General features: G+C 57.3%; 1 long non-coding RNA gene across 1 annotated transcript in view; it reads right to left on the bottom strand.

Moving 5' to 3' along the window:
• The window catches only part of LOC144490767 (uncharacterized), a 26,510-nt gene extending 5,520 nt beyond the window's left edge, over positions 1-20,990 (bottom strand). The window contains exon 1 of the long non-coding RNA XR_013497339.1: positions 20,935-20,990. This is a non-coding gene — a long non-coding RNA (uncharacterized LOC144490767). The remainder of the gene's footprint in view (positions 1-20,934) is intronic.
• Positions 20,991-22,500: the final 1,510 nt, after the last annotated feature.

Genomic DNA, 22,500 nt, shown 5'->3' with positions numbered 1-22,500 from the left:
TCTCCGTATCCCTCGGTTAGACCCACACTGGGAGCACCGTGCACAGTTCCAGTCTCCGTATCCCTCGGTTAGACCACACTGGGAACACCGTGCACAGTTCCGGTCTCCGTATCCCTCGGTTAGACCACACTGGGAGCACCGTGCACAGTTCCAGTCTCCGTATCCCTCGGTTAGACCACACTGGGAGCACCGTGCACAGTTCCGGTCTCCGTATCCCTCGGTTAGACCACACTGGGAGCACCGTGCACAGTTCCAGTCTCCGTATCCCTCGGTTAGACCACACTGGGAGCACCGTGCACAGTTCCGGTCTCCGTATCCCTCGGTTAGACCACACTGGGAGCACCGTGCACAGTTCCAGTCTCCGTATCCCTCGGTTAGACCACACTGGGAGCACCGTGCACAGTTCCGGTCTCCGTATCCCTCGGTTAGACCACACTGGGAGCACCGTGCACAGTTCCAGTCTCCGTATCCCTCGGTTAGACCACACTGGGAGCACCGTGCACAGTTCCGGTCTCTGTATCCCTCTGTTAGACCACACTGGGAGCACCGTGCACAGTTCCAGTCTCCGTATCTCTCGGTTAGACCACACTGGGAGCACCGTGCACAGTTCCGGTCTCCCTATCCCTCGGTTAGACCACACTGGGAGCACCGTGCACAGTTCCAGTCTCCATATCCCTCGGTTAGACCACACTGGGAGCACCGTGCACAGTTCCAGTCTCCATAACCCTCCGTTAGACCACACTGGGAGCACCGTGCACAGTTCCAGTCTCCATATCCCTCGGTTAGACCACACTGGGAGCACCGTGCACAGTTCCAGTCTCCATATCCCTCGGTTAGACCACACTGGGAGCACCGTGCACAGTTCCGGTCTCCGTATCCCTCGGGTAGACCACACTGGGAGCACCGTGCACAGTTCCAGCCTCTGTATCCCTCGGTTAGACCACACTGGGAGCACCGTGCACAGTTCCAGTCTCCGTATCCCTCGGTTAGACCACACTGGGAGCACCGTGCACAGTTCCAGTCTCCGTATCCCTCGGTTAGACCACACTGGGAGCACCGTGCACTGTTCCGGTCTCCGTATCCCTCGGTTAGACCACACTGGGAGCACCGTACACAGTTCCAGTCTCCGTATCCCTCGGTTAGACCACACTGGGAGCACCGTGCACAGTTCCGGTCCCCGTATTCCTCAGTTAGACCACACTGGGAGCACCGTGCACAGTTCCAGTCTCCGTATCCCTCGGTTAGACCACACTGGGAGCACCGTGCACAGTTCCGGTCTCCGTATCCCTCGGTTAGACCACACTGGGAGCACCGTGCACAGTTCCAGTCTCCATATCCCTCGGTTAGACCACACTGGGAGCACCGTGCACAGTTCCAGTCTCCATATCCCTCGGTTAGACCACACTGGGAGCACCGTGCACAGTTCCGGTCTCCGTATCCCTCGGGTAGACCACACTGGGAGCACCGTGCACAGTTCCAGCCTCTGTATCCCTCGGTTAGACCACACTGGGAGCACCGTGCACAGTTCCAGTCTCCGTATCCCTCGGTTAGACCACACTGGGAGCACCGTGCACAGTTCCAGTCTCCGTATCCCTCGGTTAGACCACACTGGGAGCACCGTGCACTGTTCCGGTCTCCGTATCCCTCGGTTAGACCACACTGGGAGCACCGTACACAGTTCCAGTCTCCGTATCCCTCGGTTAGACCACACTGGGAGCACCGTGCACAGTTCCGGTCCCCGTATTCCTCAGTTAGACCACACTGGGAGCACCGTGCACAGTTCCAGTCTCCGTATCCCTCGGTTAGACCACACTGGGAGCACCGTGCACAGTTCCGGTCTCCGTATCCCTCGGTTAGACCACACTGGGAGCACCGTGCACAGTTCCGGTCTCTGTATCCCTCGGTTAGACCACACTGGGAGCACCGTGCACAGTTCCAGTCTCCGTATCCCTCGGTTAGACCACACTGGGAGCACCGTGCACAGTTCTGGTCTCCGTATCCCTCGGTTAGACCACACTGGGAACACCGTGCACAGTTCCGGTCTCCGTATCCCTCGGTTAGACCACACTGGGAGCACCGTGCACAGTTCCAGTCTCCGTATCCCTCGGTTAGACCACACTGGGAGCACCGTGCACAGTTCCGGTCTCCGTATCCCTCGGTTAGACCACACTGGGAGCACCGTGCACAGTTCCAGTCTCCGTATCCCTCGGTTAGACCACACTGGGAGCACCGTGCACAGTTCCGGTCTCCGTATCCCTCGGTTAGACCACACTGGGAGCACCGTGCACAGTTCCAGTCTCCGTATCCCTCGGTTAGACCACACTGGGAGCACCGTGCACAGTTCCAGTCTCCGTATCCCTCGGTTAGACCACACTGGGAGCACCGTGCACAGTTCCAGTCTCCGTATCCCTCGGTTAGACCACACTGGGAGCACCGTGCACAGTTCCGGTCTCTGTATCCCTCTGTTAGACCACACTGGGAGCACCGTGCACAGTTCCAGTCTCCGTATCTCTCGGTTAGACCACACTGGGAGCACCGTGCACAGTTCCGGTCTCCCTATCCCTCGGTTAGACCACACTGGGAGCACCGTGCACAGTTCCAGTCTCCATATCCCTCGGTTAGACCACACTGGGAGCACCGTGCACAGTTCCAGTCTCCATAACCCTCCGTTAGACCACACTGGGAGCACCGTGCACAGTTCCAGTCTCCATATCCCTCGGTTAGACCACACTGGGAGCACCGTGCACAGTTCCAGTCTCCATATCCCTCGGTTAGACCACACTGGGAGCACCGTGCACAGTTCCGGTCTCCGTATCCCTCGGGTAGACCACACTGGGAGCACCGTGCACAGTTCCAGCCTCTGTATCCCTCGGTTAGACCACACTGGGAGCACCGTGCACAGTTCCAGTCTCCGTATCCCTCGGTTAGACCACACTGGGAGCACCGTGCACAGTTCCAGTCTCCGTATCCCTCGGTTAGACCACACTGGGAGCACCGTGCACTGTTCCGGTCTCCGTATCCCTCGGTTAGACCACACTGGGAGCACCGTACACAGTTCCAGTCTCCGTATCCCTCGGTTAGACCACACTGGGAGCACCGTGCACAGTTCCGGTCCCCGTATTCCTCAGTTAGACCACACTGGGAGCACCGTGCACAGTTCCAGTCTCCGTATCCCTCGGTTAGACCACACTGGGAGCACCGTGCACAGTTCCGGTCTCCGTATCCCTCGGTTAGACCACACTGGGAGCACCGTGCACAGTTCCAGTCTCCATATCCCTCGGTTAGACCACACTGGGAGCACCGTGCACAGTTCCAGTCTCCATATCCCTCGGTTAGACCACACTGGGAGCACCGTGCACAGTTCCGGTCTCCGTATCCCTCGGGTAGACCACACTGGGAGCACCGTGCACAGTTCCAGCCTCTGTATCCCTCGGTTAGACCACACTGGGAGCACCGTGCACAGTTCCAGTCTCCGTATCCCTCGGTTAGACCACACTGGGAGCACCGTGCACAGTTCCAGTCTCCGTATCCCTCGGTTAGACCACACTGGGAGCACCGTGCACTGTTCCGGTCTCCGTATCCCTCGGTTAGACCACACTGGGAGCACCGTACACAGTTCCAGTCTCCGTATCCCTCGGTTAGACCACACTGGGAGCACCGTGCACAGTTCCGGTCCCCGTATTCCTCAGTTAGACCACACTGGGAGCACCGTGCACAGTTCCAGTCTCCGTATCCCTCGGTTAGACCACACTGGGAGCACCGTGCACAGTTCCGGTCTCCGTATCCCTCGGTTAGACCACACTGGGAGCACCGTGCACAGTTCCGGTCTCTGTATCCCTCGGTTAGACCACACTGGGAGCACCGTGCACAGTTCCAGTCTCCGTATCCCTCGGTTAGACCACACTGGGAGCACCGTGCACAGTTCTGGTCTCCGTATCCCTCGGTTAGACCACACTGGGAGCACCATGCACAGTTCCGGTCTCCGTATCCCTCGGTTAGATCACACTGGGAGCACTGTGCACAGTTCCAGTCTCCATATCCCTCGGTTAGACCACACTGGGAGCACCGTGCACAGTTCCGGTCTCCGTATCCTTCGGTTAGACCACACTGGGAGCACCATGCACAGTTCCGGTCTCCGTATCCCTCGGTTAGACCACACTGGGAGCACCATGCACAGTTCCAGTCTCCGTATCCCTCGGTTAGACCACACTGGGAGCACCGTGCACAGTTCCAGTCTCCGTATCCCTCGGTTAGACCACACTGGGAGCGCCGTGCACAGTTCCGGTCTCCGTATCCCTCGGTTTGACCACACTGGGAGCACCATGCACAGTTCCGGTCTCCGTATCCCTCGGTTAGACCACACTGGGAGCACCATGCACAGTTCCAGTCTCCGTATTCCTCGGTTAGACCACACTGGGAGCACTGTGCACAGTTCCAGTCTCTGTATCCCTCGGTTAGACCACACTGGGAGCACCGTGCACAGTTCCAGTCTCCCTATCCCTCGGTTAGACCACACTGGGAGCACCGTGCACAGTTCTGGTCTCCGTATCCCTCGGTTAGACCACACTGGGAGCACCGTGCACAGTTCCGGTCCCCGTATCCCTCGGTTAGACCACACTGGGAGCACCATACACAGTTCCAGTCTCCGTATCCCTCGGTTAGACCAAACTGGGAGCACCGTGCACAGTTCCAGTCTCCGTATCCCTCGGTTCGACCACACTGGGAGCACCGTGCACAGTTCCAGTCTCCGTATCCCTCAGTAAAACCACACTGGGAGCACGGTTCACAGTTCCGGTCTCCGTATCCCTCAGTAAAACCACACTGGGAGCACGGTTCACAGTTCCAGTCTCCGTATCCCTCGGTTAGACCACACTGGGAGCACCATACACAGTTCCAGTCTCCGTATCCCTCGGTTAGACCACACTGGGAGCACCGTGCACAGTTCCAGTCTCCGTATCCCTCAGTAAAACCACACTGGGAGCACGGTTCACAGTTCCGGTCTCCGTATCCCTCAGTAAAACCACACTGGGAGCACGGTTCACAGTTCCAGTCTCTGTATCCCTCGGTTAGATCACACTGGGAGCACCGTGCACAGTTCCAGTCTCCGTATCCCTCAGTTAGACCACACTGGGAGAACCGTGCACAGTTCCAGTCTCCGTATCCCTCGATTAGACCACACTGGGAGCACCGTGCACAGTTCCGGTCTCTGTATCCCTCTGTTAGACCACACTGGGAGCACCATGCACAGTTCCGGTCTCCGTATCCCTCGGTTAGACCACACTGGGAGCACCGTGCACAGTTCCAGTCTCCGTATCCCTCGGTTAGACCACACTGGGAGCACCATGCACAGTTCCGGTCTCCGTATCCCTCGGTTAGACCACACTGGGAGCACCATGCACAGTTCCAGTCTCCGTATCCCTCGGTTAGACCACCCTGGGAGCACCGTGCACAGTTCCAGTCTCCGTATCCCTCGGTTAGACCACACTGGGAGCGCCGTGCACAGTTCCGGTCTCCGTATCCCTCGGTTAGACCACACTGGGAGCACCATGCACAGTTCCGGTCTCCGTATCCCTCGGTTAGACCACACTGGGAGCACCATGCACAGTTCCAGTCTCCGTATTCCTCGGTTAGACCACACTGGGAGCACTGTGCACAGTTCCAGTCTCCGTATCCCTCGGTTAGACCACACTGGGAGCACCGTGCACAGTTCCAGTCTCCCTATCCCTCGGTTAGACCACACTGGGAGCACCGTGCACAGTTCCGGTCTCCGTATCCCTCGGTTAGACCACACTGGGAGCACCGTGCACAGTTCCGGTCTCCGTATCCCTCGGTTAGACCACACTGGGAGCACCGTGCACAGTTCCAGTCTCCCTATCCCTCGGTTAGACCACACTGGGAGCACCCTGCACAGTTCCAGTCTCCCTATCCCTCGGTTAGACCACACTGGGAGCACCGTGCACAGTTCCAGTCTCCCTATCCCTCGGTTAGACCACACTGGGAGCACCGTGCACAGTTCTGGTCTCCGTATCCCTCGGTTAGACCACACTGGGAGCACCGTGCACAGTTCCAGTCTCCGTATCCCTCGGTTCGACCCACACTGGGAGCACCGTGCACAGTTCCAGTCTCTGTATCCCTCGGTTAGACCCACACTGGGAGCACCGTGCACAGTTCCGGTCTCCGTATCCCTCGGTTAGACCACACTGGGAGCACCGTGCACAGTTCCAGTCTCCGTATCCCTCGGTTAGACCACACTGGGAGCACCATACACAGTTCCAGTCTCCGTATCCCTCAGTAAAACCACACTGGGAGCACCGTGCACAGTTCCAGTCTCCGTATCCCTCGGTTAGACCACACTGGGAGCACCGTGCACAGTTCCAGTCTCCGTATCCATCGGTTAGACCCACACTGGGAGCACCGTGCACAGTTCCAGTCTCCCTATCCCTCAGTTAGACCACACTGGGTGCACCGTGCACAGTTCCAGTCTCCGTATCCCTCGGTTAGACCACACTGGGAGCACCGTGCACAGTTCCGGTCTCTGTATCCCTCAGTTAGACCACACTGGGAGCACCGTGCACAGTTCCGGTCTCCGTATCCCTCAGTAAAACCACACTGGGAGCACGGTTCACAGTTCCAGTCTCCGTATCCCTCGGTTAGACCACACTGGGAGCACCATACACAGTTCCAGTCTCCGTATCCCTCAGTTAGACCACACTGGGAGCACCGTGCACAGTTCCAGTCTCCGTATCCCTCAGTAAAACCACACTGGGAGCACGGTTCACAGTTCCGGTCTCCGTATCCCTCAGTAAAACCACACTGGGAGCACGGTTCACAGTTCCGGTCTCCGTATCCCTCAGTAAAACCACACTGGGAGCACGGTTCACAGTTCCAGTCTCTGTATCCCTCAGTTAGACCACACTGGGAGCACCGTGCACAGTTTCAGTCTCCGTATCCCTCAGTAAAACCACACTGGGAGCACGGTTCACAGTTCCGGTCTCCGTATCCCTCAGTTAGACCACACTGGGAGCACCGTGCACAGTTCCAGTCTCCGTATCCCTCAGTAAAACCACACTGGGAGCACGGTTCACAGTTCCGGTCTCCGTATCCCTCAGTAAAACCACACTGGGAGCACGGTTCACAGTTCCGGTCTCCGTATCCCTCAGTAAAACCACACTGGGAGCACGGTTCACAGTTCCGGTCTCCGTATCCCTCAGTAAAACCACACTGGGAGCACGGTTCACAGTTCCAGTCTCCGTATCCCTCGGTTAGACCACACTGGGAGCACCGTGCACAGTTCCAGTCTCCGTATCCCTCGGTTAGATCACACTGGGAGCACCGTGCACAGTTCCAGTCTCCGTATCCCTCAGTTAGACCACACTGGGAGCACTGTGCACAGTTCCAGTATCCGTATCCTTCAGTTAGACCATACTGGGAGCACCGTGCACAGTTCCAGTCTCCGTATCCCTCGGTTAGACCACACTGGGAGCACCGTGCACAGTTCCAGTCTCCGTATCCCTCAGTTAGACCACACTGGGAGCACTGTGCACAGTTCCAGTATCCGTATCCTTCAGTTAGACCATACTGGGAGCACCGTGCACAGTTCCAGTCTCCGTATCCCTCGGTTAGACCACACTGGGAGCACCGTGCACAGTTCCAGTCTCCATATCCCTCAGTTAGACCACACTGGGAGCACCGTGCACAGTTCCAGTCTCCGTATCCCTCGATTAGACCACACTGGGAGCACCGTGCACAGTTCCGGTCTCTGTATCCCTCTGTTAGACCACACTGGGAGCACCATGCACAGTTCCGGTCTCCGTATCCCTCGGTTAGACCACACTGGGAGCACCGTGCACAGTTCCGGTCTCCGTATCCCTCGGTTAGACCACACTGGGAGCACCGTGCACAGTTCCAGTCTCCGTATCCCTCGGTTAGACCACACTGGGAGCACCATGCACAGTTCCGGTCTCCGTATCCCTCGGTTAGACCACACTGGGAGCACCATGCACAGTTCCGGTCTCCGTATCCCTCGGTTAGACCCACACTGGGAGCACCGTGCACAGTTCCGGTCTCCGTATCCCTCGGTTAGACCGCACTGGGAGCACCGTGCACAGTTCCAGTCTCCGTATCCCTCGGTTAGACCACACTCGGAGCACCGTGCACAGTTCCAGTCTCCGTATCCCTCGGTTAGACCACACTCGGAGCACCGTGCACAGTTCCAGTCTCCGTATCCCTCGGTTAGACCACACTGGGAGCACCATGCACAGTTCCGGTCTCCGTATCCCTCGGTTAGACCCACACTGGGAGCACCGTGCACAGTTCCAGTCTCCGTATCCCTCGGTTAGACCCACACTGGGAGCACCGTGCACAGTTCCAGTCTCCATATCCCTCGGTTAGACCACACTGGGAGCACCGTGCACAGTTCCGGTCTCCGTATCCCTCGGTTAGACCACACTGGGAGCACCGTGCACAGTTCCAGTCTCCGTATCCCTCAGTTAGACCCACACTGGGAGCACCGTGCACAGTTCCAGTCTCCGTATCCCTCGGTTAGACCACACTGGGAGCACCGTGCACAGTTCCAGTCTCCGTATCCCTCAGTGAGACCACACTGGGAGCACCGTGCACAGTTCCAGTCTCTGTATCCCTCGGTTAGACCACACTGGGAGCACCGTGCACAGTTCCAGTCTCCGTATCCCTCAGTTAGACCACACTCGGAGCACCGTGCACAGTACCAGTCTTCGTATCCCTCGGTTAGACCCACACTGGGAGCACCGTGCACAGTTCCAGTCTCCGTATCCGTCGGTTAGACCACACTGGGAGCACAGTTCCGGTCTCCGTATCCCTCGGTTAGACCACACTGGGAGCACCGTGCACAGTTCCAGTCTCCGTATCCGTCGGTTAGACCACACTGGGAGCACCGTGCACAGTTCCAGTCTCCGTATCCCTCGGTTAGACCCACACTGGGAGCACCGTGCACAGTTCCAGTCTCCATATCCCTCGGTTAGACCACACTGGGAGCACCGTGCACAGTTCCGGTCTCCGTATCCCTCGGTTAGACCACACTGGGAGCACCGTGCACAGTTCCAGTCTCCGTATCCCTCAGTTAGACCCACACTGGGAGCACCGTGCACAGTTCCAGTCTCCGTATCCCTCGGTTAGACCACACTGGGAGCACCGTGCACAGTTCCAGTCTCCGTATCCCTCAGTGAGACCACACTGGGAGCACCGTGCACAGTTCCAGTCTCTGTATCCCTCGGTTAGACCACACTGGGAGCACCGTGCACAGTTCCAGTCTCCGTATCCCTCAGTTAGACCACACTCGGAGCACCGTGCACAGTACCAGTCTTCGTATCCCTCGGTTAGACCCACACTGGGAGCACCGTGCACAGTTCCAGTCTCCGTATCCGTCGGTTAGACCACACTGGGAGCACAGTTCCGGTCTCCGTATCCCTCGGTTAGACCACACTGGGAGCACCGTGCACAGTTCCAGTCTCCGTATCCGTCGGTTAGACCACACTGGGAGCACCGTGCACAGTTCCAGTCTCCGTATCCCTCAGTTAGACCACACTGGGAGCACCGTGCACAGTTCCGGTCTCCGTATCCCTCGGTTAGACCACACTGGGAGCACCGTGCACAGTTCCGGTCTCCGTATCCCTCGGTTAGACCACACTGGGAGCACTGTGCACAGTTCCAGTCTCCATATCCCTCGGTTAGACCACACTGGGAGCACCGTGCACAGTTCCGGTCTCCGTATCCTTCGGTTAGACCACACTGGGAGCACCATGCACAGTTCCGGTCTCCGTATCCCTCGGTTAGACCACACTGGGAGCACCATGCACAGTTCCAGTCTCCGTATCCCTCGGTTAGACCACACTGGGAGCACCGTGCACAGTTCCAGTCTCCGTATCCCTCGGTTAGACCACACTGGGAGCGCCGTGCACAGTTCCGGTCTCCGTATCCCTCGGTTTGACCACACTGGGAGCACCATGCACAGTTCCGGTCTCCGTATCCCTCGGTTAGACCACACTGGGAGCACCATGCACAGTTCCAGTCTCCGTATTCCTCGGTTAGACCACACTGGGAGCACTGTGCACAGTTCCAGTCTCTGTATCCCTCGGTTAGACCACACTGGGAGCACCGTGCACAGTTCCAGTCTCCCTATCCCTCGGTTAGACCACACTGGGAGCACCGTGCACAGTTCTGGTCTCCGTATCCCTCGGTTAGACCACACTGGGAGCACCGTGCACAGTTCCGGTCCCCGTATCCCTCGGTTAGACCACACTGGGAGCACCATACACAGTTCCAGTCTCCGTATCCCTCGGTTAGACCAAACTGGGAGCACCGTGCACAGTTCCAGTCTCCGTATCCCTCGGTTCGACCACACTGGGAGCACCGTGCACAGTTCCAGTCTCCGTATCCCTCAGTAAAACCACACTGGGAGCACGGTTCACAGTTCCGGTCTCCGTATCCCTCAGTAAAACCACACTGGGAGCACGGTTCACAGTTCCAGTCTCCGTATCCCTCGGTTAGACCACACTGGGAGCACCATACACAGTTCCAGTCTCCGTATCCCTCGGTTAGACCACACTGGGAGCACCGTGCACAGTTCCAGTCTCCGTATCCCTCAGTAAAACCACACTGGGAGCACGGTTCACAGTTCCGGTCTCCGTATCCCTCAGTAAAACCACACTGGGAGCACGGTTCACAGTTCCAGTCTCTGTATCCCTCGGTTAGATCACACTGGGAGCACCGTGCACAGTTCCAGTCTCCGTATCCCTCAGTTAGACCACACTGGGAGAACCGTGCACAGTTCCAGTCTCCGTATCCCTCGATTAGACCACACTGGGAGCACCGTGCACAGTTCCGGTCTCTGTATCCCTCTGTTAGACCACACTGGGAGCACCATGCACAGTTCCGGTCTCCGTATCCCTCGGTTAGACCACACTGGGAGCACCGTGCACAGTTCCAGTCTCCGTATCCCTCGGTTAGACCACACTGGGAGCACCATGCACAGTTCCGGTCTCCGTATCCCTCGGTTAGACCACACTGGGAGCACCATGCACAGTTCCAGTCTCCGTATCCCTCGGTTAGACCACCCTGGGAGCACCGTGCACAGTTCCAGTCTCCGTATCCCTCGGTTAGACCACACTGGGAGCGCCGTGCACAGTTCCGGTCTCCGTATCCCTCGGTTAGACCACACTGGGAGCACCATGCACAGTTCCGGTCTCCGTATCCCTCGGTTAGACCACACTGGGAGCACCATGCACAGTTCCAGTCTCCGTATTCCTCGGTTAGACCACACTGGGAGCACTGTGCACAGTTCCAGTCTCCGTATCCCTCGGTTAGACCACACTGGGAGCACCGTGCACAGTTCCAGTCTCCCTATCCCTCGGTTAGACCACACTGGGAGCACCGTGCACAGTTCCGGTCTCCGTATCCCTCGGTTAGACCACACTGGGAGCACCGTGCACAGTTCCGGTCTCCGTATCCCTCGGTTAGACCACACTGGGAGCACCGTGCACAGTTCCAGTCTCCCTATCCCTCGGTTAGACCACACTGGGAGCACCCTGCACAGTTCCAGTCTCCCTATCCCTCGGTTAGACCACACTGGGAGCACCGTGCACAGTTCCAGTCTCCCTATCCCTCGGTTAGACCACACTGGGAGCACCGTGCACAGTTCTGGTCTCCGTATCCCTCGGTTAGACCACACTGGGAGCACCGTGCACAGTTCCAGTCTCCGTATCCCTCGGTTCGACCCACACTGGGAGCACCGTGCACAGTTCCAGTCTCTGTATCCCTCGGTTAGACCCACACTGGGAGCACCGTGCACAGTTCCGGTCTCCGTATCCCTCGGTTAGACCACACTGGGAGCACCGTGCACAGTTCCAGTCTCCGTATCCCTCGGTTAGACCACACTGGGAGCACCATACACAGTTCCAGTCTCCGTATCCCTCAGTAAAACCACACTGGGAGCACCGTGCACAGTTCCAGTCTCCGTATCCCTCGGTTAGACCACACTGGGAGCACCGTGCACAGTTCCAGTCTCCGTATCCATCGGTTAGACCCACACTGGGAGCACCGTGCACAGTTCCAGTCTCCCTATCCCTCAGTTAGACCACACTGGGTGCACCGTGCACAGTTCCAGTCTCCGTATCCCTCGGTTAGACCACACTGGGAGCACCGTGCACAGTTCCGGTCTCTGTATCCCTCAGTTAGACCACACTGGGAGCACCGTGCACAGTTCCGGTCTCCGTATCCCTCAGTAAAACCACACTGGGAGCACGGTTCACAGTTCCAGTCTCCGTATCCCTCGGTTAGACCACACTGGGAGCACCATACACAGTTCCAGTCTCCGTATCCCTCAGTTAGACCACACTGGGAGCACCGTGCACAGTTCCAGTCTCCGTATCCCTCAGTAAAACCACACTGGGAGCACGGTTCACAGTTCCGGTCTCCGTATCCCTCAGTAAAACCACACTGGGAGCACGGTTCACAGTTCCGGTCTCCGTATCCCTCAGTAAAACCACACTGGGAGCACGGTTCACAGTTCCAGTCTCTGTATCCCTCAGTTAGACCACACTGGGAGCACCGTGCACAGTTTCAGTCTCCGTATCCCTCAGTAAAACCACACTGGGAGCACGGTTCACAGTTCCGGTCTCCGTATCCCTCAGTTAGACCACACTGGGAGCACCGTGCACAGTTCCAGTCTCCGTATCCCTCAGTAAAACCACACTGGGAGCACGGTTCACAGTTCCGGTCTCCGTATCCCTCAGTAAAACCACACTGGGAGCACGGTTCACAGTTCCGGTCTCCGTATCCCTCAGTAAAACCACACTGGGAGCACGGTTCACAGTTCCGGTCTCCGTATCCCTCAGTAAAACCACACTGGGAGCACGGTTCACAGTTCCAGTCTCCGTATCCCTCGGTTAGACCACACTGGGAGCACCGTGCACAGTTCCAGTCTCCGTATCCCTCGGTTAGATCACACTGGGAGCACCGTGCACAGTTCCAGTCTCCGTATCCCTCAGTTAGACCACACTGGGAGCACTGTGCACAGTTCCAGTATCCGTATCCTTCAGTTAGACCATACTGGGAGCACCGTGCACAGTTCCAGTCTCCGTATCCCTCGGTTAGACCACACTGGGAGCACCGTGCACAGTTCCAGTCTCCGTATCCCTCAGTTAGACCACACTGGGAGCACTGTGCACAGTTCCAGTATCCGTATCCTTCAGTTAGACCATACTGGGAGCACCGTGCACAGTTCCAGTCTCCGTATCCCTCGGTTAGACCACACTGGGAGCACCGTGCACAGTTCCAGTCTCCATATCCCTCAGTTAGACCACACTGGGAGCACCGTGCACAGTTCCAGTCTCCGTATCCCTCGATTAGACCACACTGGGAGCACCGTGCACAGTTCCGGTCTCTGTATCCCTCTGTTAGACCACACTGGGAGCACCATGCACAGTTCCGGTCTCCGTATCCCTCGGTTAGACCACACTGGGAGCACCGTGCACAGTTCCGGTCTCCGTATCCCTCGGTTAGACCACACTGGGAGCACCGTGCACAGTTCCAGTCTCCGTATCCCTCGGTTAGACCACACTGGGAGCACCATGCACAGTTCCGGTCTCCGTATCCCTCGGTTAGACCACACTGGGAGCACCATGCACAGTTCCGGTCTCCGTATCCCTCGGTTAGACCCACACTGGGAGCACCGTGCACAGTTCCGGTCTCCGTATCCCTCGGTTAGACCGCACTGGGAGCACCGTGCACAGTTCCAGTCTCCGTATCCCTCGGTTAGACCACACTCGGAGCACCGTGCACAGTTCCAGTCTCCGTATCCCTCGGTTAGACCACACTCGGAGCACCGTGCACAGTTCCAGTCTCCGTATCCCTCGGTTAGACCACACTGGGAGCACCATGCACAGTTCCGGTCTCCGTATCCCTCGGTTAGACCCACACTGGGAGCACCGTGCACAGTTCCAGTCTCCGTATCCCTCGGTTAGACCCACACTGGGAGCACCGTGCACAGTTCCAGTCTCCATATCCCTCGGTTAGACCACACTGGGAGCACCGTGCACAGTTCCGGTCTCCGTATCCCTCGGTTAGACCACACTGGGAGCACCGTGCACAGTTCCAGTCTCCGTATCCCTCAGTTAGACCCACACTGGGAGCACCGTGCACAGTTCCAGTCTCCGTATCCCTCGGTTAGACCACACTGGGAGCACCGTGCACAGTTCCAGTCTCCGTATCCCTCAGTGAGACCACACTGGGAGCACCGTGCACAGTTCCAGTCTCTGTATCCCTCGGTTAGACCACACTGGGAGCACCGTGCACAGTTCCAGTCTCCGTATCCCTCAGTTAGACCACACTCGGAGCACCGTGCACAGTACCAGTCTTCGTATCCCTCGGTTAGACCCACACTGGGAGCACCGTGCACAGTTCCAGTCTCCGTATCCGTCGGTTAGACCACACTGGGAGCACAGTTCCGGTCTCCGTATCCCTCGGTTAGACCACACTGGGAGCACCGTGCACAGTTCCAGTCTCCGTATCCGTCGGTTAGACCACACTGGGAGCACCGTGCACAGTTCCAGTCTCCGTATCCCTCAGTTAGACCACACTGGGAGCACCGTGCACAGTTCCGGTCTCCGTATCCCTCGGTTAGACCACACTGGGAGCACCGTGCACAGTTCCGGTCTCCGTATCCCTCGGTTAGACCACACTGGGAGCACTGTGCACAGTTCTGGTCTCTGTATCCCTCGGTTAGACCACACTGGGAGCACTGTGCACAGTTCCGGTCTCTGTATCCCTCGGTTAGACCACACTGGGAGTACCGTGCACAGTTCCGGTCTCCGTATCCCTCGGTTAGACCACACTGGGAGAACCGTGCACAGTTCCAGTCTCCGTATCCCTCGATTAGACCACACTGGGAGCACCGTGAACAGTTCCGGTCTCTGTATCCCTCTGTTAGACCACACTGGGAGCACCGTGCACAGTTCCAGTCTCCATATCCCTCAGTTAGACCACACTGGGAGCACCGTGCACAGTTCCAGTCTCCGTATCCCTCGGTTAGACCACACTGGGAGCACCGTGCACAGTTCCGGTCTCCGTATCCCTCAGTAAAACCACACTGGGAGCACGGTTCACAGTTCCAGTCTCCGTATCCCTCGGTTAGACCACACTGGGAGCACCATACACAGTTCCAGTCTCCGTATCCCTCGGTTAGACCACACTGGGAGCACCGTGCACAGTTCCAGTCTCCGCATCCCTCAGTAAAACCACACTGGGAGCACGGTTCACAGTTCCGGTCTCCGAATCCCTCCGTAAAACCACACTGGGAGCACGGTTCACAGTTCCGGTCTCCGTATCCCTCGGTTAGACCACACTGGGAGCACCGTGCACAGTTCCAGTCTCCGTATCCCTCAGGTAGACCACACTGGGAGCACCGTGCACAGTTCCAGTCTCCATATCCCTCAGTTAGACCACACTGGGAGAACCGTGCACAGTTCCAGTCTCCGTATCCCTCGATTAGACCACACTGGGAGCACCGTGCACAGTTCCGGTCTCTGTATCCCTCTGTTAGACCACACTGGGAGCACCATGCACAGTTCCGGTCTCCGTATCCCTCGGTTAGACCACACTGGGAGCACCGTGCACAGTTCCAGTCTCCGTATCCCTCGGTTAGACCACACTGTGAGCACCGTGCACAGTTCCAGTCTCCGTATCCCTCGGTTAGACCACACTGGGAGCACCGTGCACAGTTCCAGTCTCTATCGGTTAGACCACACTGGGAGCACAGTTCCGGTCTCCGTATCCCTCGGTTAGACCACACTGGGAGCACCGTGCACAGTTCCAGTCTCCGTATCCCTCAGTTAGACCACACTGGGAGCACCGTGCACAGTTCCGGTCTCCGTATTCCTCGGTTAGACCCACACTGGGAGCACCGTGCACAGTTCCGGTCTCTGTATTCCTCGTTTAGACCACACTGGGAGCACCGTGCACAGTTCCAGTCTCCGTATCCCTCGGTTAGACCACACTGGGAGCACCGTGCACAGTTCCGGTCTCCGTATCCCTCGGTTAGACCACACTGGGAGCACCGTGCACAGTTCCGGTCTCTGTATCCCTCGGTTAGACCACACTGGGAGCACCGTGCACAGTTCCAGTCTCCGTATCCCTCGGTTAGACCACACTGGGAGCACCGTGCACAGTTCCAGTCTCTGTAACCCTCGGTTAGACCACACTGGGAGCACCGTGCACAGTTCCAGTCTCCGTATTCCTCGGTTAGACCACACTGGGAGCACCGTGCACAGTTCCAGTCTCCGTATTCCTCGGTTAGACCACACTGGGAGCACCCTGCACAGTTCCAGTCTCCGTATTCCTCGGTTAGACCACACTGGGAGCACCGTGCACAGTTCCAGTCTCCGTATTCCTCGGTTAGACCCACACTGGGAGCACCGTGCACAGTTCCGGACTCCGTATCCCTCGGTTAGACCACACTGGGAGCACCGTGCACAGTTCCGGTCTCCCTATCCCTCGGTTTGACCTCACTGGGAGCACCGTGCACAGTTCCAGTCCCCGTATCCCTCGGTTAGACCACACTGGGAGCACCGTGAACAGTTCCAGTCTCCGTATCCCTCGGTTAGACCACACTGGGAGCACCGTGCACAGTTCTGGTCTCCGTATCCCTCGGTTAGACCACACTGGGAGCACCGTGCACAGTTCCAGTCCCCGTATCCCTCGGTTAGACCACACTGGGAGCACCGTGAACAGTTCCGGTCTCCATATCCCTCGGTTAGACCACACTGGGAGCACCGTGCACAGTTCCAGTCTCCGTATCCCTCGGTTAGATCACACTGGGAGCACCATGCACAGTTCCGGTCTCCGTATCCCTCGGTTAGACCACACTGGGAGCACCGTGCACAGTTCCGGTCTCCATATCCCTCGGTTAGACCACACTGGGAGCACCGTGCACAGTTCCAGTCCCCGTATCCCTCGGTTCGACCACACTGGGAGCACCGTGAACAGTTCCAGTCTCTGTATCTCTCGGTTAGTCCACACTGGGAGCACCGTGCACAGTTCCACTCTCCGTATCCCTCGGTTAGACCACACTGGGAGCACCGTGCACAGTTCCAGTCCCCGTATCCCTCGGTTAGACCACACTGGAAGCACCGTGCACAGTTCCACTCTCCGTATCCCTCGGTTAGACCACACTGGGAGCACCGTGCACAGTTCCAGTCCCCGTATCCCTCGGTTAGACCACACTGGGAGCACCGTGAACAGTTCCGGTCTCCATATCCCTCGGTTAGACCACACTGGGAGCACCGTGCACAGTTCCAGTCTCCGTATCCCTCGGTTAGATCACACTGGGAGCACCGTGCACAGTTCCGGTCTCCATATCCCTCGGTTAGACCACACTGGGAGCACCGTGCACAGTTCCAGTCTCCGTATCCCTCGGTTAGACCACACTGGGAGCACCGTGCACAGTTCCAGTCTCCGTATCCCTCGGTTAGACCCACACTGGGAGCACCGTGCACAGTTCCGGTCTCCGTATCCCTCGGTTAGACCGCACTGGGAGCACCGTGCACAGTTCCAGTCTCCGTATCCCTCGGTTAGACCACACTCGGAGCACCGTGCACAGTTCCAGTCTCCGTATCCCTCGGTTAGATCACACTGGGAGCACCGTGCACAGTTCCGGTCTCCATATCCCTCGGTTAGACCACACTGGGAGCACCGTGCACAGTTCCAGTCTCCGTATCCCTCGGTTAGACCACACTGGGAGCACCATGCACAGTTCCGGTCTCCGTATCCCTCGGTTAGACCCACACTGGGAGCACCGTGCACAGTTCCGGTCTCCGTATCCCTCGGTTAGACCGCACTGGGAGCACCGTGCACAGTTCCAGTCTCCGTATCCCTCGGTTAGACCACACTCGGAGCACCGTGCACAGTTCCAGTCTCCGTATCCCTCGGTTAGACCACACTCGGAGCACCGTGCACAGTACCAGTCTCCGTATCCCTCGGTTAGACCACACTGGGAGCACCATGCACAGTTCCGGTCTCCGTATCCCTCGGTTAGACCCACACTGGGAGCACCGTGCACAGTTCCAGTCTCCGTATCCCTCGGTTAGACCCACACTGGGAGCACCGTGCACAGTTCCAGTCTCCATATCCCTCGGTTAGACCACACTGGGAGCACCGTGCACAGTTCCGGTCTCCGTATCCCTCGGTTAGACCACACTGGGAGCACCGTGCACAGTTCCAGTCTCCGTATCCCTCAGTTAGACCCACACTGGGAGCACCGTGCACAGTTCCAGTCTCCGTATCCCTCGGTTAGACCACACTGGGAGCACCGTGCACAGTTCCAGTCTCCGTATCCCTCAGTTAGACCACACTGGGAGCACCGTGCACAGTTCCAGTCTCTGTATCCCTCGGTTAGACCACACTGGGAGCACCGTGCACAGTTCCAGTCTCCGTATCCCTCAGTTAGACCACACTCGGAGCACCGTGCACAGTACCAGTCTTCGTATCCCTCGGTTAGACCCACACTGGGAGCACCGTGCACAGTTCCAGTCTCTATCGGTTAGACCACACTGGGAGCACAGTTCCGGTCTCCGTATCCCTCGGTTAGACCACACTGGGAGCACCGTGCACAGTTCCAGTCTCCGTATCCGTCGGTTAGACCACACTGGGAGCAGCGTGCACAGTTCCAGTCTCCGTATCCCTCAGTTAGACCACACTGGGAGCACCGTGCACAGTTCCGGTCTCCGTATCCCTCGGTTAGACCACACTGGGAGCACCGTGCACAGTTCCGGTCTCCGTATCCCTCGGTTAGACCACACTGGGAGCACCGTGCACAGTTCCGGTCTCCGTATCCCTCGGTTAGACCACACTGGGAGCACTGTGCACAGTTCTGGTCTCTGTATCCCTCGGTTAGACCACACTGGGAGCACCGTGCACAGTTCCGGTCTCCGTATCCCTCGGTTAGACCACACTGGGAGAACCGTGCACAGTTCCAGTCTCCGTATCCCTCGATTAGACCACACTGGGAGCACCGTGAACAGTTCCGGTCTCTGTATCCCTCTGTTAGACCACACTGGGAGCACCGTGCACAGTTCCAGTCTCCATATCCCTCAGTTAGACCACACTGGGAGCACCGTGCACAGTTCCAGTCTCCGTATCCCTCGGTTAGACCACACTGGGAGCACCGTGCACAGTTCCGGTCTCCGTATCCCTCAGTAAAACCACACTGGGAGCACGGTTCACAGTTCCAGTCTCCGTATCCCTCGGTTAGACCACACTGGGAGCACCGTGCACAGTTCCGGTCTCCGTATCCCTCGGTTAGACCACACTGGGAGCACCGTGCACAGTTCCGGTCTCTGTATCCCTCGGTTAGACCACACTGGGAGCACCGTGCACAGTTCCAGTCTCCGTATCCCTCGGTTAGACCACACTGGGAGCACCGTGCACAGTTCCAGTCTCTGTAACCCTCGGTTAGACCACACTGGGAGCACCGTGCACAGTTCCAGTCTCCGTATTCCTCGGTTAGACCACACTGGGAGCACCGTGCACAGTTCCAGTCTCCGTATTCCTCGGTTAGACCACACTGGGAGCACCCTGCACAGTTCCAGTCTCCGTATTCCTCGGTTCGACCCACACTGGGAGCACCGTGCACAGTTCCGGACTCCGTATCCCTCGGTTAGACCACACTGGGAGCACCGTGCACAGTTCCGGTCTCCCTATCCCTCGGTTTGACCTCACTGGGAGCACCGTGCACAGTTCCAGTCCCCGTATCCCTCGGTTAGACCACACTGGGAGCACCGTGAACAGTTCCAGTCTCCGTATCCCTCGGTTAGACCATACTGGGAGCACCGTGCACAGTTCTGGTCTCCGTATCCCTCGGTTAGACCACACTGGGAGCACCGTGCACAGTTCCAGTCCCCGTATCCCTCGGTTAGACCACACTGGGAGCACCGTGAACAGTTCCGGTCTCCATATCCCTCGGTTAGACCACACTGGGAGCACCGTGCACAGTTCCAGTCTCCGTATCCCTCGGTTAGATCACACTGGGAGCACCATGCACAGTTCCGGTCTCCGTATCCCTCGGTTAGACCACACTGGGAGCACCGTGCACAGTTCCGGTCTCCATATCCCTCGGTTAGACCACACTGGGAGCACCGTGCACAGTTCCAGTCCCCGTATCCCTCGGTTCGACCACACTGGGAGCACCGTGAACAGTTCCAGTCTCTGTATCTCTCGGTTAGACCACACTGGAAGCACCGTGCACAGTTCCACTCTCCGTATCCCTCGGTTAGACCACACTGGGAGCACCGTGCACAGTTCCAGTCCCCGTATCCCTCGGTTAGACCACACTGGGAGCACCGTGAACAGTTCCGGTCTCCATATCCCTCGGTTAGACCACACTGGGAGCACCGTGCACAGTTCCAGTCTCCGTATCCCTCGGTTAGATCACACTGGGAGCACCGTGCACAGTTCCGGTCTCCATATCCCTCGGTTAGACCACACTGGGAGCACCGTGCACAGTTCCAGTCCCCGTATCCCTCGGTTAGACCACACTGGGAGCACCGTGAACAGTTCCAGTCCCCGTATCCCTCGGTTAGACCACACTGGGAGCACCGTGCACAGTTCCAGTCTCCGTATCCCTCGGTTAGACCACACTGGGAGCACCGTGCACTGTTCCAGTCTCCGTATCCCTCAGTTAGACCCACACTGGGAGCACCGTGCACAGTTCCAGTCTCCGTATCCCTCAGTTAGACCCACACTGGGAGCACCGTGCACAGTTCCAGTCTCCCTATCCCTCGGTTAGACCACACTGGGAGCACCGTGCACAGTTCCAGTCTCCGTATTCCTCGGTTAGACCACACTGGGAGCACCCTGCACAGTTCCAGTCTCCCTATCCCTCGGTTAGACCACACTGGGATCACTCACCTTTCCCAGACAGTCGATCTCTTTGAGTGGTGGTTCTGGTGCTCTCTCAGGGCCCTGTGAACAAGGAGAGAGAGGGAATGAGAAAGAGAAACAGGAGCAGGAGGAGGCCATTCTGCCCTTCGAGCCTGCCCCACCATTCAATACCACCATGGCTGATCTATGCTGGCCTCAGTTCCTTTTCTGGGCCACTTCCCCACAGCCCTCTATCCCCCAATCGATCAAATATTTACCCAGCTCCACTTTAAACACTTCTAATGATCCAGCCTCCAGCAGCCTCTGGGGCAGAGAATTCCAGAGATTCACCACCCTCTGGGAGAAGAGATTTCTACACACCTCAGTTTGAAGTGACCGGCCCTTTATCTTGTAGCTTTGTCCCCTTGTTCCAGACTCTCCCACTGGTGAAAACATCTCACCATCTACCCTGTCAACACCCCCTCAGGATCTGATATGTTTGAATAAGGTCACCCCTCACTCTGCTAAACCCCGAGGAATACAGAGCCAGACTATTCAGTCTCTCCGGAGGGGACAACCCTCTCATCCCAGGAATTAGCCTGGTGAATCTCCTTTGGACTGCCTCCAATGTCACTCTATCCTTCTTTAGGTAAGGGGACTAAAACTGTGCGCAGTATTCCAGGAGAGGCCTCACCAACACCCTGTATAATTCCCACAAAATCTCCCTATTTTTAAACTCCAGCCCCTTTGCAATAAAGGATAAAATACCGTTTGCCGTCTCAACTTGTTGGACCTGCCTGTGAGCTTTTTGTGATTCATGCACTAGAACGCCCAGATCCCTCTGCACTTCACTGACCTGCAGTCTCTCTCCCATTTACACAATCTGCCTTTTGATTCTTCCGACCCCAGTGTGTGACCTCACACTTCCCCACGTTAAACTCCACCCGCCAGGTTTCCACCCAGTCTCCCAATCTATCGATATCCCGCTGCAGAATCGCACTATCCTCACCACAACCTGCCCTTCCACCTGTCTTCATATCATCAGCAAATTTAGAGGCCTTTCATTCTGCCCCTTCCTCCTGGTCATTGATATAAATAGTGAATAATTATCGGCCAAGAACCAATCCCTGCGGTTCCCCTCTCGTTACATCTTTCCGTCCTGACAAGTGTCATGTGAGTGTACCTTTAAGAAAGTTTATATTTTAAATCATGCAGCTTACAGCTTCAGTGATGTCATTGGGGTGGAGCTAAGCTGTGGCAGTCAGCTGATAGGGTTCCAGTTTGGTTTGTGCCACTCAGGTGATCGGGGTTATTCCCTTTGGGCTTGCAGTTTCATTTTTGGGAGCAGTTTAGCAGCAATCTCAGAACCAGTCTCTCTCTCTCCCTATTCTTCTCTTTGCTTGGTTTTGAAACTATTATCAGCTGAAGGAGAGACTTACTGCCACCCTGTGCTAAAGAAGCTGTGTTCTGGGAAACAGATTCCACTACAACCTCTTCTGAGATTCTTCACGAGGGGGTTTCAGCATTCAGGCTGGATTCCTGTAACCAGCTGCATTACCCTGTGCTGTATTGTCTTTATTTGGAGGGTTTTGTGTATCGGATGTTGGTTTTGGT

The sequence above is a fragment of the Mustelus asterias genome, unplaced genomic scaffold, assembly GCF_964213995.1.
Source record: "Mustelus asterias unplaced genomic scaffold, sMusAst1.hap1.1 HAP1_SCAFFOLD_3762, whole genome shotgun sequence".
NCBI lineage: Eukaryota > Metazoa > Chordata > Chondrichthyes > Carcharhiniformes > Triakidae > Mustelus > Mustelus asterias.
This window is presented reverse-complemented; position numbering and strand designations above follow the sequence as displayed.